Source organism: Cavia porcellus, unplaced genomic scaffold (assembly GCF_034190915.1).
Source record: "Cavia porcellus strain 051 isolate PalLab524CR breed Dunkin Hartley unplaced genomic scaffold, mCavPor4.1 scaffold_38, whole genome shotgun sequence".
NCBI classification, from domain to species: Eukaryota; Metazoa; Chordata; class Mammalia; order Rodentia; family Caviidae; genus Cavia; species Cavia porcellus.
In genome coordinates, this window is record NW_026947521.1 from 5,313,415 (window position 1) to 5,340,999 (window position 27,585).

Genomic DNA, 27,585 nt, shown 5'->3' on the forward strand with positions numbered 1-27,585 from the left:
ATTGCACCATGAAACGTCGGAACCAGGGCAAGAAGCACATGTCCCAGGAAGTAGGGGTTCGGGGCCAGAAGTTCTCAGAGACAGAAAAGAGATCTAGCAACAGTGGTGGCAAAGGAACCGGCTGGAGGGGCTGGGTGTTGAAAGGCAAGGTGATTGAGCAGAATGGGGGAGAGAACAGGGTCATCCTGGGGGGCTGAAGGGGAGCTGGGTGAGAAAGACCCGGGGTTCAGAGCAGGAGGCTGTGCAGCCAGGGCAGGAAAGGCCGAGGCAGCGCAAGCTAACTCGTGTGATGTCTCAATCCTCTCTCAAGATCGGTGAAGCAGAGCCCTGAAGGCTTGTGAGCAGATGCCAGCTGTGGGAAATTGGCCAGCAGATCCTCCAGGGCCTCGAATGCCCACAGCTGCCAAGAGCAGAGTCCAGGCTGTGGTGGGTCGGCCCACTGGGGCTGCCCCAGCCTGCCTGCCCCCTCTGGGCTGCAGGGGTCCTGCCCTGGAGTCTCCTGGAGGGAAGGACCCAGGCAAAGACACAACTCCCCAGCAAAGATGCAGACTTGCCCAGGGAACATCAGAAAGCAGAGTTTCAGGAGACCCTTTGATTTAGAGAACCAGGTTTTGGCATCAAACTGCGATCAGAGAACAGAGGCAGCCTGCCTCCCTGTGCAAGGCAGTGCTGCAAACCTCATTAATCTGATGCCTCTGTGTTCAAAGTCGCACCTAATTAGAAGGACTTGAGGCTCTCTGCTGGCTGGCTGGCCCATTGTTCCTACTGGACACAGCACACCAGGTGACTTAAAAGTCCACTCCTCATGTCTCTTGGCCACTCAGTGCCCATTAACCAGCATTTAGAGCCAGCTGCCTGGGCTGGGAAGTCTACCTTGTGCTTTCAGCCTGTCTGCACTTTTTTGAAGGTCTCTAACCCCTTGGGCAGATGGGGTAGGAGCTGGGTGTCCTGCCTGTCCCCAAGGACAGGGGAGCTCCTCCTCAGACCAGCCCCTACCCAACTTCACCATCTGCCCCTCCTCCCACTCCACTCCAGCTGCCCTTCTTGGACCAACTCTCTTACACATTTGTCACCTCCCCTGTCCTTAGGGAGGCCTAGGTTGCCCAGGAAGAGGTCAGAGTTGGTCTGAGGGCTCACTGTGGAGTTTCCCAGGGTGGTCCAACCTGCACAGGCTCAGTCTACCCCTGTTTTGTAGCTCACCCTCCTCTGTGCACATAAGAGGTGCTCAGTGAGCACTTGTTAGCCCAGGCATCCTCTTTTGGAGAGGCTGGTGACTCCACCAGACCACATGTGGAAGAGCACAGCACCTACCACAACCCTGGAAGACTCAGGGCAGTGTGGAGAGAGGCCTCTCTGCAAGGTCATCGCTTCCAGTCTTCACCGACTGTGCCCAGGGGGATGCGTTCTGGAACATGGAGCCACCATTGAACCAGGCAGGGAAGATTCGAAGGGAGATGGAGCCAACATTCTAGGATCCTAGACCAGCTGCTGGCTCCACTGGTTGCAATGCTCTCGGGAAGGAATTTGCCTCAATTTCCACATCTGTGGGATGGGATGGGACAGGTTAACCCTGTTGGGCTTGGTTCCCCAGGCTACATAGGGTGGGGTCTAGCAGGAGACTGGATGGGAGGTTGTGCTGGAAGCTGTCCAGAGGAGCTGCTGGGGGGCTGGAGGCCTCTTCGTACACCCCTCAGAAGGTGGGGTTCACTTCCTTTGGGGCTGCTTTTCTACTGCTGGACAGTTGAAGTTGCTTTAATTTTCTGGAGCCATCATAATAAATCATCATGAATCTGGTGGTTTAACCCATCAGAGCTTGCTCCTTGAAGTTTTTGAGGCTGGAAGTCTGAATCAAGGTGATGGTGTTGTGCTCTTAAAGACCCAGGGTGGGAAGAGGAGCTCCCCCAGCCTCTTCTGGCCTTGATGGGATGGCTTCTGGGAGGCTTTGCAGTCTCTGCCTTGGTCTCGTCTGAGTTCCTCCCCTTGTGTCTGTGAACCAGTTTTCCTCTGCTTGGACCTAGTGACTGGGCCAGGACCTCTTTAGTCCAGTATGACTGCCTGGAAACCAATGATGTCTGCAGAGACTGGGGGGACACTCAGGGCCTTTGTTTCCTTTCTGAGCTCAGACTTCTGTGCCATGGGGTGCTGGCCCTGTACCAGCCCCACAGCCTTGCACCCCTTACTGCTCTTCAGGGAACACCAGACCATGGTGTTCCAGGAACTTTTCTGGCTGGGTTCCGTTCTCCTGCCTGGAGAACGCCTCGTCCATTCTGTTCTGTCGTGCCTCTCATATATGCTCCACCACTGTTTCCCTCTGATTCCCAGCCTGGGTCCTACCGATTACCAGCTGCCTTGCTGTCCAGCACATAAACCCTATACCTCATTATAGGAAATTTCTTTTGGATGGCCTTTAAAACTGTCTCAGCGTCTAGAAAAACTGTAATTACCTCTTGTGAGACAGAGATTGGGCGAGTTGGTGTCACCGCTATCAGAACCACTGAATCTGGTTCCCTGAATTGGTTTGCCATTGGAAGAGAGCATGTCCTCTTTGTTATGCTGCCCTTTCAGCCCTTGGACATTCTTGGGCTACCTGCCTCTCCTGCAGCCACTCTCTGGGAGGAAGAGCTTTCCCAGTGGTTCTGGGAGATGGCACTGACATTGCCATCCACCAAGCCAAGAAAAATGTCTCCTATGGCGTGGGAGTGGTCTTCGACAGGTAGAGATGGAAAAGAGGGTCCAGTGTTGCTGTTGGGTGGGTGCCAGCCTGGCCCAGCCACCCAGCCTCTGGGTGGCTCATTGTCTCTCAGTGCAGACTGCTTCTCAAGCCACAGGCCTGGCCTGGGTGCCCCCTGCACAGCTTGCAGGGCTCTCCTTCCACTCACCCCGAGTGTGGGCTGGGCTCCAGGATCCTGAGGAAGCTCCAAGGGGCTGCAGCTGTGGCTTCATCTATCTTGGGAGCTGTGCATGGCATAGGGAGCCACACCACCATCATGGACCAGCAGGCAGTGGTTAGAGATATTGGGTGGACTTCAGATCCCTTTGGGACTTGTGCTGGACCAAGGCACACAGTGCATTGGGACCCTAGGGCACTGTCTCCACTGCCAGGATTTCCAGCTCTCCCTGTCCCAGGCTCAAAAAACCTGGGAACTGAAAGCCACAAGAGCAAACGTTGGGGACTGTGTGCCTGTTCTCATGAGCCTTCCTGACAGTTCTCAACAAGAGTCCTTGTCTATGAGTTCTTTGGAAGATTTCAGGGTGCAGTGGTCCAGCATTTGAATAAGATCCCAGCAGGAAGGGGGCAGAAGGAAGCTCAGCAGGGAGCCGTGACTGACATGGGGCAGCTGCTGGGAAAGGAAACTGTGAGTGGGAGTAAGAGCTGCATGTGGCCAGATCACAGCCACTCCAGGGGCCTAGAGGAGATCGGTGCACCTGGCATCAGGGGAGCCGGTGGCAGACTGGTGGGGGGAGGGCCTGGCAAACACACCACCTAGGGTGTGTGTTGGGCTGATTTGGGGCCTGGGGTCTGTCCAGGGTGCTGAACCAGACCCCACCCATGTGCATGGCCACAGCCCACCGGGACACCTCCACATGCCCTTTCCTCTGGCTGAGACTCAGTTTCCTCATCTAGAAATTTACAACCCTGATACAGTGGCCTTGCTGGGAGAGTGACGGAAGGGAGCTGGTCCAAATGGGGCAGTAACAAGAGGTCAAAGGCTTCTCCTCGTGCCCTGGGTTGGAAAGCAGTCCCCTGACCTCAGCCTCAGGCTCCATGAAGAAGGGTGGGGCTCCCACAGGAACTGGGAGAGACAGCTTGTGTTGGGGGTCTGCACCCCAGAAACCCTCATCCTGGAGACCTGGATACCTCATGCTGCCAGTGAGCAGCTGGGGACCTGAGAGGGCAGGAAAGACACCTGACTGAGAACACAGTGTGTTAGAGGAAGATCCCGGAATCCCAGGGTCATGTCTGCCATGACCAGTGGCCCTAGATGCTGCTGATCTTAAACTGAACACTGGTGAGACCCAAAGGAATGGTGCTTAATGTGGGATCTGCCACCGTGGCCCTGTGCTGGACTGTGTCCTGGCTCCATGCCGAGTTGCCAGCTCTCTGCGGTGTCCCCTGAGACCATTGTCCCAGGAAAGACTTCTCAGGCCCCACTGGCCACCTCAGGCTGGGTACCTCACCCAACAGGGACATGGGACACTTTGTGGGTATGAGCTGCTGGAAGCCAAAGGAGAGACCCCTCTGCCCACACCCTTGCCGCTCGTCTGTCTTCTCAGTCTTCCCCACTGCTCTGCCCCAGGCTTCCTGCTGTCGCTTGGTGCTCTGTGGCCTGCAGGCCCTGCCTGGTTCTGAGGAATCCTGCTCTTGGCCTCATGCTCCACCGGGAGCCTTGCCCGGTTTCAGCGGGAGTGGCCACTGAAGTGAGGCTCAAAATGCTTGGCATCGTCCACCTCAGGGCCTTGACCGCTGTGAACACCCTCCCCATTACTCCTTGTCTCAGCTGCCCAGGCAGTGCTCAGGCCCAAGCAACCCCTCCACAGCCAGGGCAGCCAACCTGGGAGTTGGGGAGGAGGTGCACTGGGCCTCAGTGCACCCTGAGCTGTCAGGCACCAGGTGCTTGTTTAGAGCCTGGCACAGAGCATGCTCCGGTGCCTTAGCAATTACGTTATTATTAAGAGTAGCAAGGGTGTTTGTCATTATAGTATAAGAGTCCTGTTTCACAAGGAGCCAGGTGAGGCTTGGGCAATTAAAAAGCCACCACCTCCAGGCCAGATGTGGTATCACTTACCTAGGAATCCCAGTATTATAGAAGGCTGAGACAGGAAGATCCCAAGTTCAAGCCAAGCTTGGGTAACTTAGTGACTTAGTGAGATCTTGTCTCAGAATAAAGCATTTAAAAAAAACAACTGAGGATGTAGCTCAGTGCAAAGACACTGAGTTCAATCCCCAGCTCTGAAAAGAAAGAGGAAACCACCTCTTCTGTGCAGCCTTTCTGGCTATACCTTTCCTTGGCCTTTGACTTACACCGTTCCCTCCAGTGGTGTGGGCTAGAAGGCAGGGTGGATTATGGGACTGTGCCTGGGCTGTGGATGTGATGAGGAAGCCTGGGAGCAGGTTGATGCGCCAGGGAACCTGTCTCCTCGGGACCCTCTGGGGTGCCCTGTCTCAACCTTCCCTGCCCCAGCCATAGTCACTGGGTGCTGATGTGTGCCAGAGAGGCCCCTGGCCCTGCAACCTTGGCCTGTGCCTACCACCAGGGCAGGATAGGTAATGGCTACTCTGCATCTGCTGTGTGCCAGGTGCTGGTCTGGGGCTTTTGGGACCAGTTCATTGTGATGGAAGGGAGGGGACTTCAGGGTCCCCAGCAGCATGCATATGGATGCTTCGGGTTAGGCTGGGCCGAGGGGAGGAGCTGACCTAGGTGGTCCAGCATGGTGGCTCCTGGGGAGGAGTCAGGGAAGTGACTCTTTGTTTTGCCTGGCCCATCTCTGGGGCCCCCGGGAGTTGTCTCAGAGGAGGGTGTTCCTCTTCTTGGCTTTTAGCACCTCACACGTTGGTTCTCCCAGGCCGATGTCTATGGGTACTCTTGTCTGCAGGGACTCCCTGCCCCTGCCCTCTCTGTGCCCTCTGCATACACCCATTCTGACCCTGGCCCTGCCCAGCTGCCCCTTCCTGCTGTGTGCCTCAGCCCCCCTTCACCCTTGCCAGCTCCCTACCCCACCAGGGCTGAGGTTCACCCTGCCCCACCTGTGCTCATGCCTTGCCAGCGGTCCCTTTGGCCCAGTTTTTGTCTGGTATCTGCCCTGCTCCTTTCCCAGCCCTGCAGGACACCTCCAAGCTGGACAGCTGCTGTTTTCTCCTGAAGCTCTGGGGCAGCGTCTCTGATCTCAGTTTTCCGTTGTGCTGAATGGGCCAGGTGGTGCTGGGGCATAGATGGCACTCAACAAGTGCTTTCTGGATGATGAAGTAAGCAATCAATGCCAGCCCTGTGGCCTCATCCCAGTACTGTGAAGATCAAAGTCACCCATGGTCTTCAAGAGCTGCGCCAAGTTTGCATGTGGTGTGTGGACTTCAGGCAGCTGGTGCTTGGCTGACGTCAGCACTGCTCATGTAATTCTGCCTTACTGCGGGCTGCAACACCCCTTGTCAGCCCAACTGCACCCCAGGGCCTGTGATGTCTCCCTGGCCACCAGCTCTATTCTAACGTGGCCCACACTGCCCATCTTTTGTGAATCCATCCTCCCCCAGGCAGCCAGGAGGGTCTTTTTGGAGCATAGACTGGGCCCTGTCACCTCCACTTAAAACCCTCAGGCTCCCAGTGACTTTTGGGGTGGAGTCAGCCCCCTCCTAAGGCCACCCCTTGGACCTTGGCTTGGGCTGCAATGCCCTCCTTGCTACTTCCAAGCCAGCTTCTCCTCCTCCAGCCCCTTCCAAGATCCTTTCCTGGAAGCCTGTGCTAACCGACTGCACTCCCGCAGCTTGGAGCCATTTCTGTCTGCCTTGGTCCCAACAGTCTATGTGCTCTGGATGCAGGACCCTGGACATTTTGTACTGTTCATCCTCAGGAAGATTTAATGGGTGCTTGATAAATGAATCAGTGAATCACTAAGTGAGTAAATGAGTGAATGAGTGATTGAATGACAAGCAACTCCTGCAGGCTGTGGAGATCCCGGGCTTGACTTTTGGATCTGCGGCAGGGTGTAGATGGCACAATGGGTCTCTGCCTGCCACTTGGAGTTCTGTGGGCTGTGCTTTCATCTGGATGTGGTCCTGGCTTGTCCTCCTGGGCCAGCTGTGTGGCCTGTACCACTGTGGCCTATGTCTGTGAGGAGGCATCCTGGACTGTCCTGGGTTTCGCCATAGTTGGTGGGCAGTGCTGGGTGCTGTGGGCAGAGATACTATGTGCAGGCCATCCCTGTCTGGTGGCCCATGCCTGACCCATTTTGACCTTTGACCCTCAGCCCCCCACATGCAGGCCAGTCTCCCCTTCCTGCGCCTGGGAGCTCTGCTGGCCTGGGCAGCTCCCTGCCTGATATCGCCTGGCATAGAGCCTCACCACCTCGATCCTCCATCCTGCCCAGCACTGTCTCGTGCTGTCCTGCTGTGGGCTTGGCCACTACCTACTGCTGCTGGACAGTGTCCTGGGGCCTCTGGCTTCCTGGCCTGGCTGCTTTTGGCTGCCTTCTTCTAATCGTCACCACCCTGGACCCAGCTTGTGTCAGATGGGCAGTCATTCCTGCTCGCAGTTCCCACAAGTCTTTGCCTCCAAGCTGCAAATGCCGACAGGGTCCTGGGTACCTGGGCCTAGGGTGCAAGTGGGTGGAGATGAAGAGCAAATGCTGCGGTGCCTGGAGGAGGAGAGACTCAGGTGAGGTCAGGATGACTTCCTGGAGGAGGTGGCAGGCAGCAGTGCCATCGAGGGTAGAGGGGGTCCTCAGCATAGGACCCTCCTGATGCCCACCCTCCTGGCTCTGTCTTGCTCCCTACCCACACCCACATGGCCAGCTTTTGTGCAAGAATAACTGTGTTCTCCCAACAGACAGGGACACAGTGGCTCAGACATGCCTGGGGTCACTGGACTGGCCAGGGCATTGTCAGGCCATGACCTGGAGTCTGGCTGCCTTTATGTTCCCAAGGGAGGGGGTGGGAGGGATTGGGGTGGCACCTGCTGCAAGTGGCAAAGCAGCTGGCACAGTGGCTTTCCAGGGAGGGGTGCCAGGAGGGAGTAGGTAGGTCCTGCCTCCTCCTAAAAGCCCCACAACGAGGGTTCCCCCCACCGAGGCAGACAGTCACTGCTCCGAGGATAATTCCCCTTCTGCAGAGATATTTAGCCTAATAGGAGCCGACAGATCATTCAGGGCAGTAATGTACTCGGCTTTGAGTGCTTAGTCTTCTGGCCTGAACTCCCAGATTAAAGGCTGCGCACCCACCCGCCCCATGCCCTGCACTGGTGCGCATGACCTTGACGCAGGGGTGGGGTGGGATTCTCCCCTGTCCCCTCCTCCTCTTTGCTTCCTCACTCCTTCCCTTCCTCTTAGGGAGAGAAAGAAGAGGTTTTCTTAAGTGTCCAGTGGGAAACCGGTTGCTGAAACCTTATGGGCTCTGAGGGTGTGCAGATTTTCAGCTGCCTTGGGGTGCTCGGCTGGCTGTGTGGGGTTGGCAGACAGGCTGGGTGCTGGACCCCAGGCAGGCATGGCAAGAGGTTGTGCCCAGGACAGCACTGGCCCTCACCCCTGCCTGGCTCCCTGCCGGGGCTTGCTCGAAGGGCCCCCTTGTCCTCAGGAGGAGCAGAGCACTGCTAACCGTGGGCGCCTGGTGACTGGTGTTCTCAGGCCTGGGCATCCAGGAGTGGACAGGAACCTAAGGCCACATGAGAGGGTAGAAGGCAAGGAGTGGCACTCAAGGGCCACTGCTGCTAATGGAGGGGCTCCAGAGCCCCTCCCCACCCCCAGCCCGGCCACTGGGTCTCTGCTGCTCTTCATCCCTTTGCTTCCCTCTCCTGTCTCCCTCTCTCTGCCCCATCTGCACACCAGTCTGTCCATCTGAGGGGCTTCACACTTCTGTAGAGGTGGCAGGGAGCACAGGGAAGCTCAGCATTTGGGCATCAGCAGTCCTGGGTTCAGATCCAGATGCCAGCTCTCAGAATCCTTTTCTATTCCGTTCCATCTTTTGAAGTAGGGCAGTTCCCTTCATCTTTCTGAGCTGCCACATGGCCTGCAGTTACCCTGAGGGCTCAGTGTGTGACAGTATGGGGGTGGGAGGCAGTGCCTCCCCTCAGCAGCCCCAGTTCCCCAGGGGACACCTCGCCTCCTTCCAGACACCCCCTCTCTGCCCCTGCAGGGGAAGTGGAGGAACAGGATGCTGTACAGGACAGGAATGCTCCTTCTGGCTCCAGGAGCCTCAGTGGCTATAGCAGGACTGCAGGGGGGTGGAGGGAGGGAGAAGCGGGGTTCCCCACGTTTTGGAGCAGTTTGAGGACCCTTGGCATCTGGGGAGCCTGTAGTATGGGGAGAGTCCAGCTTTTCCTGGGCAGGAGTTCAGGGTGACCCTGGGGACAGGAGGTGAGATGGTCCGTAGGTGTGAGGCCACCTCTGGGGCTGATGATTGATCCCATTACTTTTCTGGGCCTCAGTTTCCACACCTGCAGAGTAGGACTGACAGTCACCCTGTCCTGTCCTCTGCACAGACTGAGGGTCCAGGTGGAGGTGGGCAGTATCCTGCACTCTGTAACTCAGTCACAGTAATCACTGACTCTGGGTGTGATGCTGTGCACCTTTGGCTTTGCAGCACCTGTGGTGACCCAACCATTCAGCCCTGGTTTATGTATTAATAGAATCAAAGAAACCCAGGGCGGAAAGCAACTCTGCCATGTAGTGTACCACCGTAGTGTGGCCCCGAGTTTCCGCTCACCTGCCTGCTGGACTGGGAGCTCACTTCACCACACCCAGCAGAGATCTGTTTCTCTCCTCACCTCACCGCCTCCTCTTGTCAGGGACCTGAAGCCCCAGGGTTCCCCTCCTGCCTTCTAGCCAGATGCACGGTGGCTGAGTGTGGCTCTCCCTGGAGCCACTGACTGATGAGCACTGTGACCCAAAACCTGTTATAGGCCCCACCCACTTTGCCCAATCCTGGGTTGGGTGCAGGATCTCTGCCTCCCTAATCCACCTCTCCCAGGCTGGAATTGCCTTCAAGGCTCATCCTAGTCTCTGCCTGACAAGCTGACAAGGCTCAGCCCTTTGAGCTGGGGAAGCCAGCCTGACCCACAGGCCCCATTCCCAGCCCACCGTTCCTTGACTCATTCACAAGGGTGTCATGAGAGCCTCGGCCGTGGCTGGTGGAGTCAGTGTCACCCTTGACATGCATGCAGTTACCCCTGCAAGACTTGGAGTGACCTGCATGGCCTCTTACTAGAATAGACATGAAGCTTATGATTCTGCCAAAATGGGCCAATTAGTCCCCACCCTTTTATTGTTTTTTTTGAGACAAGTTCTCATTATGTGGTCCAGGGTGGCCTTGCACTCAAGATGATCCTCCTGCCTCAGCCTTCTAAGGGCTGGGAGGACAGATGGGGTGCCAATATTTATAAAACTAGTTCTTGACATACATAATTTTGCTGAATCCTCATCTGGCTTGTGTGGGAGGATTGGGGTTGGCACATTAAAGACAAGGGAATTGAGCTTTGGGAAATGAAGTAAGCCCAGTACCCTGCAGCTAGCAGGGGGAGCTGGGCCTGGGATCTGGGATGCTCAGGCCCATCTCCAGCTCCTCCCACGTGCTGCTTCCTGCCTGGTGTGCACTGTGTCCCGTCCGCCTCCTCACACACATGGATTGCCCTGCGCCTGGTTCATTGGGTCCTGCCCGGGGCACAACCTTGCCCCTGCAGCCCGAGGTGAGGTCCCAGCTTTGCCCTTCTAAGAGCTAGGCTCAGGACTGGAGAGGAAGACGAGCCCCAGCAGGGTGTGAGGCTCCGTCGTGCTAGGTAGGGGTGAGGGGTTGGCTGTATGGGCCGCACTTCTACTTGCTGTTTTTATGTGATCTTTAACCCAGGGTCTGGTTGTGGCAGCAGTGCCTGTCTGTCGCTCAAGATCAAGGAGTCGTCCTCAGTTCCCCTTTATCCTGCCCTCACCCCCTATATCCAAGGCCACCTGGACAGCAGCCATCCTGGAGCTTCTGTCCCCTATCTTTGCACCAGCAACACTGACTCCTCATTCTCAGGCAATTGTGACAGCCAGTCCCCTGGTTGCCTGTACCTGGGGACAGCCCAGGCTCCACTCAGCAGCTGGGGAGCCCACTTTTATTTTTTGTTTGTTTTTTGACACAGGGCTTTACTATGTATTCCAAACTGGCCTTGAATTCACCATGCAGGCCAGGCTGGCCTTGAACTTGTAGCATCCTCCTGCTTCAGCCTCTCAAGTGCTGGGATTACAGATGTGCACTTCCACACCTGGCCCTAGGGAACTTTCAGCCATGAAGGCAACATCACTTCACTCTCGGGTTAAAGGCCGCAGTGCGTCTTCATCTTTTCATCGCGCTTGTTGAGACCAGATCTCAAGCCAACATTTTGGCCCTTAGAGCCTGGCTTTCTTTCCTACAGGCTCCATTTCTAGGGTAAATTCAAATGTGATCTCTTCAGGAAGAGCTTCCTCCATCCTTGGCCTGGAGCGACCCATCCTGACCCAGCTTCTGTACCATCCCAGATGTGATCCTCACAGACCGAGCCACCCCTGGACCTGTCTTGTTATTTGGTTCCTGCTCCTCTGTGCCCATGGGATGGCACCAACCTTGTCTACTGTGTACCCCAGTGAACTCTAGCGCCTATACAAGGCGAGCAGTCAAGGGTGCTCAGTGTTTTGTGAATGAATAGAAATGTGGAAAGGAGAAGTGACAGCTGGTGCAGGTGGCACTCCGGCCACATACAACAGTGTGTGTGTGCACACGCGTGTGAGCTCCAAGGCTCCTGCTCTTCCTGCGCGAGGCTGTGGGCACCTATGTCTGACTCAGCCTGCATGCGACACTCGCACACACTCACGCCTGCACCCAGGTGTGTTACCTGTTCGCAGCAGCCTGGCTCCTGGCACCCTGCACACCCTCCTGGTCCCTTCCTCACCTTTGGTCAGTTTCCCATCCAGGACTGGCAGGGAGTCCTTGCTCCAGGCCTCCACCCATTGTCTGTCATCTTTAGTGGTCAAACAATGCTTCCGGTCACCTCTGCTGTGGGTCATGCAGGTGGCCCAGGGTCTGGTACTGTCATAGCCCTGTGTACAGAGGACTCCCCAGGGACAAGTTCCTGGATGATCTCAGGGGTCTTAAGGCTGCTTTGCCAAGGGCTCACGGACACGTGCCCACAATGGCCGGGAGAGGTGACACCATCCACAGGAGTGGTGGTGTGGGGTCAGGGCAGTGAGATCTCCATGACAGTGCTAAGTGTAGCAGGGAAACCCGAGGCCACCATGGATAGGCCAGTGGGTCCCATAGAGGGTGGGCCGGAAGTGGAGGAGCTGGCTTCTGGACTTGGCCTGACTGCCCTCTGGCTGTGTGACTTTGGGCAAAGCCCAGCCCTGTCTGGACCTCAGTTCTTCCAGGTACTGTGGCCAGAAGGTAGCAGGAGTTCATCCAGAGCTGTGCCTTCCAGTAAGTGACCTCCAGCCTCATGTGGTGATTTAAATTAACATGTAAATTAGTTAAACTAAAACAATGAAAATGTGGCCGTACGTTTCAGTACACAGTGCCATGGCAGTGACTGCCCTGGGCAGCAGTGCGGGCTCATACGCCTGCCTTCATACGAGGCTAAATCTGCAGCCCTCTCTATTTACCTTTTTCCTTCTGAGATAGGGTCTTACTAAGGCTCTAAGTTGTCAGACTGGGCTCGGATTTGCAATCCTCCTGCCTCAGCCTCCCACAATGCTGGGATTATGGGTGTGCACCACCGCCCCTGACTTGCTGTGCCTTTAGTGGAACCAGGAAGACATGGGGTGGCCATGAGCTGAGAGGATGAATTATGGTCTGTGGAGTTTAGTGACTCTCCAAAGGCCGGGACCTCTAGACAGGTCTTGAACCTGAAATTGCCACACCTGCTTCTATCCCAGAAGCTTCTAGGTGGCCTTGGAGAGACGGGTGGCCCTTCAGAGGTGGGTCATGAGGCAACCTGCGAGCTCTCTGCTGCAGTGCCTGAGTCCTTCTCTGGATGAGACCAGCTCGAGTGGGGTTCCCTGTGAGTCCTGGCTCTGTGGAGAGCTCTTGAACCCCATTCTCTGCAGCACAGGACCTTCCGGGCACAGGGGCCCCAGGGTGGGAAATGCGGTGCCAGGAGGATGTGAGGTGAGGCTCACCTCACCAGTGTGCTGTGGCTGCTGCCTGCCAGGTGTCCCTGTCCCTCAGGAGCCCCCTGCTCACTCTTGGCTTCTTCCTCCCTTCCAGGGACCTGGTGGCCATGTCCCAGCTGTCCTGAGTCTGGGGTTGCAGAGTCTCCCTGCCCGCTGGCCATGTCCAGCCCCTGACTGGCTCTCAAGTCTGTTCCTCTCCCCAGCCTGGCCCCAGGGGACCCTCGGCTTCAGGACTCAACAGGGTACAGCAGCAATTATGGTAGGTGGCATCCCTGTCTTGCCCCCCTCCTGCATCCTGCGCAAACCTGAGCCGTCTTCCTAGATGAGAAAGAATATCTTTGTGAACACTGTCAGAAGGACAGATTAGGTCATAAGTAGCAAAAGCAAAACAAAAACAAAACAAAACCCTCTTGTTTCAATAAAGAAAACAGTGGTGTGGACTTCAGGTAGGGCTTGATCCAGTGGCTCGAACAATAGGAACAGGGCCTGGTTTCTGTCCGTATTCCTTCTTTCCTTTCCCTTGGTGATGGCTGTACTCCTAGTGGCATTTGATCAAAGCTGTATGGCAGCAGTTTCTAGGGCAGTATTTTTCTAGGCTTAAATCTAGGGTGGTGGGTGAAGAAAGATCTAGGAGTGAGCAGCCTCAGAGTTGATCTTTGGAGTCCTGTTGGCAGGACTTGGATCATCCTGAACCTTTACCTGGGTTCCTGGGGCTTGGCAATGCCAATAATCTATCTTGCCTTTCCTTACTCTCTGCCCTGTCTTTTCAAGGCTTATTTCAGGTTTTCTTTTCCCAAGGAGCTCTGCTAACTTTACAGCCAGGGTTGTCTCTGTGATCCCATCTTCCTGATGAGAAGACTGAGGCCAGGGTACATTTCCCCAAATACTCCTTGGGTAACAACATCTTTCTCCCTCTTTTTGCCTTGGTTTCCAGGAAGCTGCAACCACTTGTGGCCCATTCCTGATGAGTGCTCAATACCTTGGTCTCTGGCTTTACCTTTATCTCTCTTATTTTTTTTTCTTGTCCTAATTTCTTCTTTTTCTTTTTACTTTGTGTTGCTTATATCCTCAGCATCCTCAAACTCTTCTGAAAAGAGGCAGAGCATAAACAATCAACAGCAACCAGAAAGGAAGATTTTGGCAGAGACCAAAGGCAGAATGTGTGCAGGCCTTGCCTGGGCCAGGGCCATGCAGTCCTCAAAGAGGCACCGAAGTTTGGCCTCAGTGGCCAGCGGTAGTCCCCGCCCTGCCCTCCGTGGCTAGGACCAGTATTGTTCTTCCTGCCCTCTCCTCTCCCTTTGCTGTCTTATCAGGAGCTAATGAAAGAGGCTGGGAAACCCAATCCTCTGGTAATTAAATTTACTTAACGGGTATTCAAGTGGAGTAATGAGAAGTTTAATGCAGTGATTAGATTTTTCTTTAATTAATTAAAATGAGAGCCATGTGTCTTGCCAGCAACCATCTTGACCCTGCACTGAGGAGGAGCTGGCAGAGACATGGGGGGCTTGACCGGGGTGGGCAGGGGTGACGCTGCCCAGGCTGTGCGCCGAAGCCCGCACGGGCCACGCTGATTCCGCTCCGGTTTGCGAACCCTGTGAGGGCCAAGCTCACGCTGACCCGATGAGCTAGTTCCTGAGGCTCCAGGCTTGGTCCTCAGAGAGCTGGAGACAGTGGCCCACAGGGTCATCCAGGGGGTCAGCACGGCTCTCCAAGTGGGGACACAGGAAGCGCGGCCCTGGAGCCCCTTTGCTGTGCTTAGGCAGGAGCTGGGTGCCAGGGAGCAGAGTTATCTGGAAAGCAGTTCAGCCACACAGTGGGGCTGGGGACAGGCAGAGCGGGGACACAAGGCAGCTGGGCACAGAGGAGGACATGTTATTTTCCAAGCAGGAGGTAGGGCGATGGGGAGACCCGAGGTTTCACAGTGGGCCCTGACTTCAGCTGTATACTGAGCCCTGATCCTAGGGGGGTAGAACCTTGACCCTGGAGAGACTGAACCTTGATTCTGGCCCTACACTGAGCTCTGATCCTGGCTGCATACTGAACCCTGGTCCCTGGTAGACTGAACCCTGATCCTGGCCTTATATGGAGCTCTGATCCCAGATGAATACTGAGCCCTGATCCTGGGCAGACTGAACTTTGATCCTGACCCTACACTGAGCCATGAATTGTCATGGAAGGGTCAACAGAGAATCAGGTGCTGGGGGAGGAGGAACAGCCTGTTTGTCATCCCCCGGCCCAGCTCTGCTGCCCGTGGGCAGAACTGTGGTGCCAGGCCCCGCGCAGGAATGGGGAGATGAATCAGGTCCTGTCCCTGCCCACTAGCCCGCTGGGGGAAGTGTCAAAAAAACAAGTGATCAGAGCTGAGGTGGGGGTGGCTCAGGGGACAGGGTGGCCCAGGAAGCTGTATTTGGTGTTCGTGTGGGAGCAGGTGGGGGAGAGGAGCTGGAGTGGTACCAGGGGAGAGGAAGAGGATGGTACTCACAGAGGAACTGGGGGCTGGGGCAAGCGGCTCCCGTGAGAACCTGACCATGCCCCTCAGCTTGGGGTGTGAGACAGTTGGTCACACTCAGGGTGCTGAGCTGGTGAGCAGCCTTGGGAAGACCAGGGAAGAGAGGTGGGCTTTCTGGTGGCCCACAGGATCTTGCCAGCATCCAGGCCTGCACTAGGGGGCTCCTGGCAGTGAACCTGCTGAGAGCTAAGATCCCTCTTCTTGTCACCTGGTGGACATAGTCCTGGCCCTGGCAGGGCTGGATCCAGCTGGGGGAGCCTGGGCCATTAGATTGGCACCCAGGTGAGGGGAGGAGCTCCCTCAGAAATGGGCCATGGTTGGGCAGGGGATGGGGCCCTGCTCAGGGTCTGGGTCTCTATCCCTCTATGCATATAATGTGAAGAGCCGGAGATCACAGTGTTGAGTTTGTTCTTAAACACAAGACTGTGCTTCTGCTGTCTGGATAGTCCCCTGGGTTGGGAGATTTCAAGGGTGACAGGCAGACACCCTGGGGAGCACCGCCCTAGACATGGCTGCTCTTTCTGGTCCTCAGGTGCTGCTCAAGCCTCTTTGCAGTTCAGAAATCAGGGTCACTGGTGTACCAGGGTGGGAGCTGGGCAGTTGCAGCATGTGTGAGGGGTCCAGCTGGTGGCCCCAAGCCCTGCCCCACTTCTAGGGGCCCTCCTTGTGGCCCCAAGGGCCTTGTCTTGCTCCCTCCCCACACATCCCTGCCGTGGATGCCATCGCTGGCTTGTCACGCGCTGCCCTCAGGCTGCAGGCCTCCTCCTGGCCTGGCAGCTGTGTTGTCCCCGGGGCTTCCCAGACCTGCTGTCTCCAAGGCCCGGCACATAGTAGGTGTGCACGAGTTAGCTGGGGTTCTTTCCTTACCTGCCTCTCTCTCTCTCTCTCATTCTTTTTGTCCTGCTTTTGTGGTACTTGGGGTTTAACCTAGGGCTTTACACTGAGCTATATCCCAGCCTTTTTATTTTTTGAGACAGGGTCTTACTAAGTTGCCCAGGCCTCGCTTGAACTTGTGACCCTCCTGCCTCAGCCTCCCAGAGTGCTGGGATTACAGGCATGCACTGTGACCCCGGCTCACTGCTTTTCCTCCACTGTCTTGGTGGCTGGCCCCTCCCAGGGCTGATCTCAGTCCCTGTCCTCATCCAGCCCTGAACTGACTTTAGCCTTGCCTGGGAGAAGATGCCCACTTCCCCATGCATCCTGTGCCACACCCAGGTCAGGGTGCACTGCTGTCAGGGGAGGTCCCACGCAGGATTCGTGGCTGGTAGGGATTGGTACCAGGGGACAGTGTGACTCAGAAGACATTGACAGGCACCGAGGCAGTAGACAGTCCAGGAAGAAGTCAGAGCACTGCTTAGCAGTGTGTTCTCTGAAGTGTGTCCAAGAAAGCCCCCTGTATTCCCTTAAATCTCCTGTGGCAAGGCACTATGACTGTTGATTTGGTATCTCCTTCTACAACTTTCTGGACCGTTATAAACATATTTATTGCATGTGATTTAAAAAAAGAAATGGAACCATATTTGCAAATCACCACAGCTTCCATTTTCCCCTTACAGTGTATTGTGAGCATCCGTCAATGTCACAGGACACAAATTTCCCTATCCTTTTTAATTGCTGCCTAATATTCTATTGTTTGGGCCCAGTGCAATTTATGTAATGACTCTAGGGTTGATGGATATTTACGTTGTCTCCCATTTTTCACTCTCTCACATAATGCTCCCAGGAACACCTGCATCTATGCATCTTGCTGACACATGGAGCCATTTCTACAGGACAGATTTCCAGGTATCGAGTTGCTGGATCCACAGTGCCTGTTTGGTAAATTCTGAGTTTATGCCATGCTGCTCTTCCTAAGGACAGACAGGGCCACTTTGGCTCCCACCCTTGCTATCTGAGCATTTATTTCACACTGAGCATGGTTGATTTTTTTGATTTTTCCCCAAATTGAAAAATTCCTCACTGTGGTTCAAATTCACTCTGCTCTTTCCGTGCAGCAAGGTCTCTGGGTGCAGTTATTGGCTGTGTGCGGGTCTGTGTGAGTTGCCCATTAGGTCTTCTGCCTACCCTGATTTCCTCTGTGCCTTTTCCTTATTGATGTAAAGGAGGTTTTGGTGTATGAGGAGCTCTGATATTTTGATCTGTTACTTGCATTGGAAATATTTTCCCTTGTCAACCGTTTGTCTTTTTAAGCTTGTTTATGGGCTCTTTGGCCACACAGAGGCTTTAGATCTTTATTTAGTCAAATCTTTGGACTTCTCTTCAGGGCGTCTGAAGTTCACGTCTGGCTGGGAAGACTTCCTGGAAAGGTTTGAGATGAGGAAAGGGCATCTGTAGAGGATGCTGGATAGGCGGGGGCAAGGGACAGGAAGCTGAGACCACGTGGGGCTGGAGAGGGAAAAGAGGACTCTGGGGTGACACCCAGGTGTTTGTCTTGAGGACCGCATGACTGATGCCACCACTGCCAGCACCCTGAGTTGGAGACAGGACTAGAAAGAAATACATGCGGTGTACATGAGCATGTACCTTGGCAGGGACACACCTGTCAGCACACGTGTGATCACACTTGAGTGCACATGTGCACACATGATCTCACACATGTGTGTGACTAGAGGCTCAGGAGAGGGCGCATCTGTGCTGTGTCTCCACGGAGAGGCCATCTGCCTTCTGAGACCTCTGTGCTCTGTACCGAGGGCCCAAAGAGTCACCGCATGTGTGCACTCTCCAATTTCTACTGCAGTGTGAAGTGTGGCTTTCAGACAAGGACCAGAGCCCTGACGCTTGGTGACTTGCAGAGGGTCACAGAGCTGGAAAGTGTCGGAAAGAGGATTCTTTCAGCCAATTTAGAGAGAGTTCCTTCCAATGGCCTAATGTGACAACCCTGTGTCCCCAGACTCTTAGGAATAATGTCTGGAGCCAGATGGCCTGGGTCAGATGTGCAGCCCTGTCCTTAATGAGGCAAGACGTGTCCGCTTCCTGTGCCTCCTGGTCTCCCCTGAAGACAGGACAGCGCCCCCCACCATGTCTGTGGGAAGCACTTGACACGCCGGGTTCTTGGGCACCATCGATGGTGATGATGGTGACAGCCATGCAGTGCTCTGGCCCTTCACCTCTTTACTGTCCCTTCCTCCTCCCCCTCCAGTCTCCTCCCCTGTCCGCTCCTTCCTATGGCAGCTCTTCCTCTGTTCCCCACTGGAACTTCTGTTGAGTTTGAGCCCTTGTCCTCTGTCTTCAGCCCAGACTTCTGGCAAAGAATGAATTAAAGCCTAATCAATCTGCAGAACCCACTCAGAGGAAAGAATCCATGCTGCTGTCAAGGACTGGTCCCAGAGCGGGTCTGGCCAGGGCCCTTTCCCCGCACTTGTGCTCCTGTCCTGACCTCTGAGGACCAGACGGTTCAGTCACAGCCTCAGAGAGGGTGTACTGGTGCATTTCAGAGCCAGGATCTGAGCTGACCCCAGCCCAGTGGATCCTGGATCCTCAACCAGGATCATTACCCAAGACCCAGCCTGTGGAAAACACAGGCAGAAAGTGTGCACAAACACACAGTGTCCCAGTGTCCCAGTCAGTGAGACCCTGCCCTGTCCTCGAGTAGTCCCCAGATTGGCCTTTGTGGATTCCTCATAACCCAAGAATTCCTGATAACCCAAGAGAATAAATCCTCACGGCAGGGGTAGGGGAAGGGGGACAAACGCAGTGGAGCAGTGACCTTGTGTGATTTTGTCTTTGGTAACTTGCCTGTCACACCCTTTTCTTCTCCACCAAGAGGATGGCGAAGCCTGATCCAGCCCTCTCCAGGTAGTGACCACACCGTACTGTACCTCAAAGCCTCTGAGACAGAATCATCTCCAATGCCCACTTCCCACCGAGCCTGCTTTTGTCCTGGGATGTCTACCCTTTTAAAGAGCCACTCCCTGCTCCCTGCCAGCCTCCACCACCAGCACACACCCCAGTCCCCTTGTGAGGTGCCAGGCCTTGCCACAGTTCACAGCCACCCTGGCCCGAGTTCAAATTCAGACAAGCTTTGGGTGTTTGCAGACAAGCAGCACGATCAGTATCCAGTGCACCCACGCCAGGGCGTTCCTGAGTTGGCCCGAAAAGCCATAGAGATGAAGTCTTTCTAAGGATGCTATACTGTACCAACTTTTCAGGGAGGGGTGACTTCTGCGGCTGCCAAGTCATGATTTTTGGAAAAAACGAGAAGTCGCAGGGTGTCTATAAATAGGCGGGGGTGGGGTTTCCCAGGTTGCTGCCTGTGCCAGTGTCATGTTCAGGGGTTGGGGCCGCCTTTTCCTGCCCTCTGTGTTGTCCCCCCAGAGTGCACAGCATTTAAGGTGATAATTGCCAAAGGAAAATGATGCTAAGTTCAAGACAGAAACCTTCAATTAAGCCTGCAGCTCGTTGGCATTTGGTCCTGTGGGCCCCCAAGGCCCAGTGTGTGTGCAGGGCCGCCCGAGGGGGCACCTGAACCTGTGTCTGGGAGAGGGCTCTGAGGGTACCTGTTCCTTCTAAACCCAAGTCCAGGCCTTGAGTGTGGTCAAGGCCTCAGCTGTTGTGGAGAGGTCCCCCTGTCTCAGCCCATGCCTCCCTCCTCAGTGTGGGGTTGTTCTGTGGTGGGGCCGCCTTTTCCTTGGGGATAAGGAACTCTTCCACTGCAGGGTTAATGCTTTACAATCTCCTCAGAACTCTCTGCTTTTGAGGCTCCCAAATAGTGAGTTCAGTCCCTCAGCAAGTCGATCAAATACATTCTCGAGTCAAACGCTCAGGTTATATGGCACTAGGGGCCAGCGCCCTCTGCAGTTCATTACAATGGTCCCCATCTCTCCTCCACCCCTTACTCATTGACATCCCATGACCACCTGGGAGGTGGGAGGAGCTCTGGCCCACAGTCCCGCAGAGACCCAGGGAGCCAGAAGTTCCACCATCTTCTCTTGTAGGTACCCCACTTGGATCATGTGGCCTCAGCTTGGCAGAGAAAGGATCGGTAACAAGGAACACACATGGTGACAGCCTGCGGTAAACAGGACCTGCTGTGGTCCCAAGGCTGTCATGGGAGCCCTGTGACAGGTGGGCTCAGAAGGGCCGAGCTCACAGCTTGCTGCTGTGCACCCCACTGGGTGTGGCATGCTGGGCTGTGTCTGTGAGTCCAGACTCTGACTCCACAGTGCTGGAATTGAAAGCCCCTTCCTAGCCATGTGACAGTGGGCTCATTCTTCCTCTGTGCCTCAGTTTCCTCCTCTGTAAAACAGAAGTGTGTATATAAACTGTCTTATCAGGACAACTGTTACGAACTAAATGAATTAATATTTATGAGCTGCCTAACAGTGCTGGGACAGTGATAATGGCTTTTAGCGCTAGCTGCATGACCAGCATCCGGGTCTGGTGGATTCTGGTGGAATAGTTCCTTATCAGGTTTGGAGAATGCTGCTAGGTGCTCACCAGGAGGATCCAGCCCCTGCACAGGCCTGTCTTTGTAGTGGTTTCATTCATCCCTCAAACTGTAATCACCACTGTTCACTGGTGCATGGATGAGCCGCGGATCCTACTCGGTTACAGAGTGGAGCTCTGGCCTGAGACACCAGTGAGTCTCTGTTGCGCTGTGCTGAGTGAACAGAGCCAAACCTGGGCTTCCTGTAGCTACCACCACTCACAGACGCTGGAGGAGCCGAAACTAGGACTGGGAACAGAGCAGCGTTGACTGGGGCAGGGCCAGGGCTGCATGGGCACAACTCCTGGGGATGTGGGATGCTAAAACTGTTCTGTCCCTTGGGGGCACAGCTGGATGCAGTTGTCAGCACTCACAGCATAGATTTTACTCTTGGTTAATTCATTCTCGATAGCCCTCCTGGGGAACAGAGCTCACTGTGGGACTTTGAAACCAGGGAGACTGAGGGACAAGTCAGTGACATACTACGGTGACAATCCGCACGAGATCAAGGGCTCTTAGGTGATGCATGGGCTGAGAGCTGTTGAGTAGGGGCCAGGCTATGGGGACTGGGGACTGGATGAGACCTTGAGTGCCAGACAGGGATGTTTACACCCTGGACAGTGATCAGTTGGAGCCAGGCTGACAGGCAGGGGTGCTGAGCTGGGACTACATGGAGATCACAGGAAACCACCTCGGTCACACTAACTTCCTGCTCTTCCCACAGTGCATGCGGAGACTGTGACGGACAGGCTGCCACCGCCCAGGCCCCCAGAAGCCTGTCTGTTTGCCTCCCAGCACCATCTGACCCAGGTAGGGAACAACGAGGTGGCTCAGCAGCTTCAGGCTCTGCGGGACAAGGCCCTGGGGTGCAAGGACCTTGGTGAGTGGCCCTGTGGGGCAATGCGAGGACACAGCTGAGATCTAAAGCACCTGCCCAGGATGTATTGTCTCCTAAGGTCCAGGGTTGCTGCCTCATGCCTGGCATCTGTGACTACTCAGGATCTGCCTCCCAGTGCCCCTGGCAGGACCCTGGCCACTGTTTCTCTGACTTTTTTGCTACCCAGGTACCCTGCGGCAGGAGTCCTCCAGCACACTATACCCCGTCCAGCTCCAGAAGCCAGCCCATCTGCACCTTTGTCTCTTGCTTCTGGGCACCACAGCTGAAGACCTTTTATCCCCCAGGGGAGGGATGAAGTGTTGAAGGGAGGCAGGGTTGCCAGAAAAATGTATGTTTGTTCAGCTGAGTTTAAACATCGGGCCAATGAGAGGTTATTTTTTAGTGTAAATCTGTCCCCAGTACTGCATGGCACATAGGATTTTATTTGCTATATAAAATCCTCCCCACTGGATCTACACTCACTTGCCAGACTGGCTGCCCCCAGAGCCCATGGCAGGCATCCCACTTGGCTCAGGCCATCATTGGTTGCCCTGGGGCAGAGCCCAGGTTGGAGAGATTAGAAGGTAGGGTGGGCAGGGCTCTGTGCCAATGAACAGAGCCACAAAAGAAATCAGGAATAGAAAATTGTCACCTGGGTCAGGAACCCAGTGTGTCTGGAGATCCTGGGGTTGGGAGCAAAGGAGATGAGGCTGGGCCAGCTTCTGGGAGCTGGAAATGTCCTGCTTCTGTGTCCTTCAGCAGGAGCACTGTCTTCCTAGGTGCAGTCATGTTTCAGATGCCAAAGGTTACAGGTTCCCTGGATGCTATTAATCCATTTCCTACCTGCTTACTCACCTGGCAGGATGTAAAGTGTGCAGTCAGCCTCCTTCCCAAATCCCCACCTCCTTAGCTGATTTGATGACTGTTTCAACATGGTTAAAAGCAAAAGCACAGGAACATGCTGGCTATAGCATCCTGTCCATCGAGCTCTGTCCATAGAGCCCTTCCCTGTCCTCTTCCATCCATCCTACGGTCTGCAAACTCCTGATCAATTATTAATCCTGTCGCCGGCCCCATAGATCGTTCCAGCTCTATTTATAACCCACTTGGGGAGTCTCTGAGTTTGAGTCTGAGAGCTGAGGTAGGGACCTCAGGGAGTGTTTCTGGAAGTGATCTGCCAGGGTCAGATGGCATGGATAGTTGCACATTTGGTTGGTTCTGTGGGGGCCAGAAAAACTTCCAGAAGCTTGTGCCAGCTCATGCTCCGGCAGACCGGGCGAGTGGCTGCCCTTGCCAAATACAGGCGTTGCCAGCCATTGAAATCCCTGCTGATATCATGAGCCAGAGGAATTTACCTTTCTTTGATGCTAATGCCGCTGTAGGGCCTGTTTATTTGTGCTTGCTGGCCGTTTCTTTCTCCATTTGTGAGTTGCCTTCTCCTGCCAGGTCCTCCGATCATTTTTCTTTGCATGTGTCCATTCATTGAGTGAGTTATTTGTTGAGCACCTACGACGTGTGGGACACTGTTTTGGTTAGGGATCTAACAGTGAACAAAACTGACAAAAAAATGCCTGATCCGCGGAACTTCCGCTCTCACGGCAGAGCGCCAAGCAAGGGAAACAGATCCATGAGTGCAGCATCGTGTGTGCCAGGGGGCTGGAAGCTACGGAGGAAAAAGGAAGCGGAGGAAGGGGGAGGATGGGCACCCTGGATGAGGCCGTCACCAGAGGTGGCACTGAAGAGAATGAGTGGTGTAGGTGTCTGGGAGGAGTGCGTCTCCGATGGAGGTGCCAGTGTGCATGACTGAGCTGGGGACGGGCCCCGCTGTTGGGCATAGCCGGGAGACCCATGTGGCAGGGCCAGGGTAAGCGGCATGGCAGACTTGGATCAGGTCGCACAGGGCATTGTGGGTTTCCCAGGACTCTGGTTTTTACCCAAGTGGAAAGGGGAGCTGGGAGATGCTCAGTTACAGTTGACCAGGCCTTCTGGTGGTTGAGAGGCAGGAACATCAGTGATTGAGGGACAAGTGAGGGCTTGATGGGTTCCCGGGGCACAGTCCAGGCAGAGCTTGGAACTCATTGGCAGCCCAGGTGAGGGGCATGCGGGAGGAGATGAGACCCACAACGACTCCAGGGACTTTGGTCCAGGTCTGGATTGAGAACCCCTTCTCCAAAATGCTTATATGTCTTGGATTTTCTTTGTATTTTGGGATATTTATATATACAGCACAAGGTATCTTGATGATGGGACCCAAGTCTAAGTGCAGAGTTCATGTATGTTACACACACCTCACCGACACAGCCTGGAGGTCATTTTGTACAAACTGTTTAATAATTTTGTGCACAAAAGCAATCAGAATGTCCACACAGAGGAGGACAGCAGAACATGTAGACATGCCCCAGTCGCAGTAGGACCCAGCCTGGACCACTGATGTGTAAATTGTGGGCTGCCAGGACCTCCAAGGGAAGCTGTGGAGTTGATAATGGACACAGGAAGCTGATGTTGGGGCCAGGGCTGGGCTGGAGACAGAAACTTAGAGCCAACAGCTTGAATCTGTGTTCATTTAAAGCTACAAGCCAGATGATAGCGTGGAAGGATAAGTGTTGACGGGATGGGTGGCCCAGCCCTGACAGCTCCGTTAGTGGCAGGATGGGGAAGACAAGCCAGTGTGATGTCCTGGAAGCCGAGGGCAGGACAGATGTTGCCCATGTGTCAGATGAAGAGGGGAGAGAGGGTGTAGCATCCAGATGAGATCTGACCATGGCAGGGCGATGACAAGGAGGCCACAGGGGGCCTTGGCTTCAGTATGAGGAATGCAGTGAGATGCAGCTCACGGTTTGCAAGACTAAATCAATTCATGAGAGGTTAAAGAATTTAACTCTTTATTTGTTAGGCATCGAAGATAGTTTTCATGGGTGGTTTTGGTTTTCTTCTTTCATTTAAAAAAAATTCTTTAAAAGTTTAAAATTGTCCTGTGATTCAAATTTGTCACTTTTTTATACTTTGGGTTTTTCATATAATAGAAACAATGTACTATTTAAGCTTTTTTTTTTTTGTCTGATTCACTTCAGTTAACATTATAGTCTCATTATGCATCCATTTTCCTACAAATGACTAAGGTTATCTTCTTTACGGCCGAGCAGTATTCCCTGTGTGTAAATACCACACTTTCTTACCCACTGGTTTGTTGATGGACATATAGGCCAATTCTAAGGTTTAACTATCATGAACTGTGCTGCTATCAACATGGGTATGCAGATATCCCTGGAATATGATGTCTTTAGCTTTTTGGGGCATAGATATCTAGAAGAGGAATAGCTGGGTTGAACGGAATTTCAGTTTTAAATTGGTCACTCTTTTTTCTAACTTCAGTTTCTGGCCTTACCCACTGAACTTTTGTCTTATTTTTATTTTTACAATTGTCAAGTATTGTTTTCTACTAGTTTCCAAGAGTTGAAAATACATCTCCAGTTCATCTGGGATGTGTCTGTGTGTGCGGTGGGTGTGAGGCAGGGATCAGATGAGCGGCCAGTGGCTCCGTGCCTGGATCTGTGAAATGTCCCATGGTCTCATGTCTGTTCAGGCCTTGCCGTTTGATTCCATTGATCCTCACCTGGGGAGAGCTTTAGGATGCTGAGAGAGAGACTTGGTGATCGATGGTGTGGTGGTGTGGGGAGGCGGGAGAAGGGGCAGAGAGTTACCTTCTGTGTGGGGGGAGGCAAGGGGGTTCCTTGGGGTCCTGCCTGCTAGGTGCCTGCCAAGAACATGGTGCCTTACCTGTCACCTGGCCAGTTTGCATCGGAATTCTGAGAGGTTGGCATCTGCAGATGGAGACACTGAAGCTCAGGGTAGTGTCACCTGCTGTCCACTGGTACCACCTTGTGGGTGCAGCTGAGACCGGAAGGCTCCAGGCTCCATACCTGTGTTCTGTCATTGGTGCAGGGGAGGATGGGACAAGGCTCAGAAAGGCCAAAAGAGTACCAGGCACAAATGGCCCCCTGCACCCCACTGTGCATCCTGCCTGCTATTTGGCTCAGTCTCGAAGGTTTTCCCATTTCCAAAAGTGACTTGTTAAGACTGAAATACTCCTGGCAGGGAATCACATGTTAAGATTATAGCTCACATCTTCATTAGCAGTTACACCTTTCCAGGGCTTAGCTGACAGCGAGGACACTGGGTCAGAGGGCCGGGGACAGAATCTGGGTTAGGAACAGCCCAGAGGAGAGAAAGGGCAAGTGCCCAGCAACCCACACTATCACCTCTCCCCCTGCCTCTAGAGGAGGGGACCTGGCTGGGCTCCAAGAGGGAAGTGGCCGCTATAGTTATCCAGGGTGCCCATCCCAGAGGAGGCGGGCAGGCACTTGGCTTCATGAAGGTCAGAAAAGCAGACATCCATGAGCCACCAGGGCCCAGCTGTCAGAAGTGACTCAGAGGTGGGACCTTTCTCTGACACCCACTTCCTGGGTGTGAGGAAGAGGGGGGAAAGCCATCCAGAGCCTCCTTCAAGGCACAGCTTGATCTGTGGCCAGGGCAGGTTCAAGCTTCAAGGAAGCACAGGATCAGGACCTAGACAGGTGCAAGGTGGGGACTTTCTTCCACCTGCTGCCGTGTCTGAGCCCTGAGGATGGAGCTGCTGGCTGCTGGTCTGAAACTGAGGCTCCTCTCCTCAGCTGTCTGCCCTGGGCTCAGGGGGCTCATTACTGTGGCTTTGGGGCCCACCCTGCATCTTTGGGGCCCTCTTGCCGCCTACATGATGGAGACAAGGGTACAGCTAGGGCATCCTGCAAAAGGAAAGTGATGGAGACTGGGAAGAGAGAATCTTCCCATGACCTGGGGTCAGGCAAAGCACCCAGAGAGGGGCCTGTGTGAGCAGAGGCTCTGGGTCAGGCCCTGGCCGAGATCTAGCCCTGACCATTTCAAGCTGTTTGGCTTAGTTCTGGGGGTCCAAGAAATAGGAAGCCCTGAGTCAAGAGGCCATAGCATAGCAACCTTCATCCTGTGCCTACCATTCCCTGCCCAGGAGACTGGCCTGGCCATCCTGTGTCACACTGCACCTGAAGGAGACCTGGATTCATTTCCCAGTTCTGCTTCTACTTGCCACATGATCTTGCGCAAGTGATCTTGGACCTGGGCCTCAGTGGCTTCCCTGAGACCAGGCCGTGCCTCTGGGCAGAGTGGGCCCAGGGAAGGTTTGCCAAGTATGAAATTTGGCCCGGGGGTGTGTTTCTGTGGTCACTGTCATGGCTCAGGTGACGGCCCTTGGGGAGCTTCTCTGGGGATGCAGCCAGGTCAAGGGAGTGAACAGCCAGTGTGTGAGGGAGATGGATGTGCAAGCTGGAGCTTGAGGACTGGGAGCAGCTTGTAGATGTGCTTTGCTCCCTCTTGAGCAACTCTTTAAAATTGAGTTATAATTCATGCAGCATCAGATTCACCATTTAAAAGGGTATAATTCAGCCTGGTGGTGCTTGCCTTTAATCCCTGAACTTTGGCAGGATGAAGCAGGAGGATTGCTAAGAGCCCAGCTGGGGCAAGTTAGTGACTTAGGGAGACCCTGTCTCCAAATATAAACTAATAAAAGGGAGGGAATGCAGCTCAGTACAAAAGCCCTGGGTTCCATACTCAGTACTAATAAGAAAAGTGGACAATTCAAACGTTTTGGTATATTCACAAGATTGTGCCAGTTCCACCAATTCTAGAGTGTATCCATCATCTGCAGAGGAAGCCCCATCTCAGTGGGCCACGGTTCTGTGTGCTCCCCATGCCCTGGAAGACACGAGCACACTTTCCTCTCAGGATTTGCCCATTCATGTAAATGGAGTCATACAACATGTGACCCTTACCACCATCTCTGTCCCTTGTCCTAAGGCTCACAGTGCCAGGATGGGGACCGTTGCCTGTTCCTTGTTGGGGCTGCTGGATGGTGCATGCCGTGGTTGCCATAGCTACCTCTCT

At 54.4% G+C, this 27,585-nt stretch overlaps 1 protein-coding gene across 4 annotated transcripts in view; it reads left to right on the plus strand.

The window, feature by feature from the left end:
- Positions 1 to 27,585, plus strand: part of Lingo1 (leucine rich repeat and Ig domain containing 1) — a 135,509-nt gene that overhangs the window by 67,882 nt on the left and 40,042 nt on the right. Inside the window, exons 1-2 of one of the 4 annotated variants that reach the window (XM_005000810.4) lie at positions 12,942 to 13,081; positions 21,481 to 21,566. The exons of 1 other annotated variant lie outside the window; for it this stretch is intronic. The gene's annotated coding sequence lies outside the window, so the exon portion shown is untranslated. Of the gene's footprint in view, positions 1 to 12,941; positions 13,082 to 21,480; positions 21,637 to 27,585 lie in introns of those variants that run through there. 2 more of the 4 variants (XM_005000811.4, XM_013145609.3) reach the window with 2 other exon arrangements.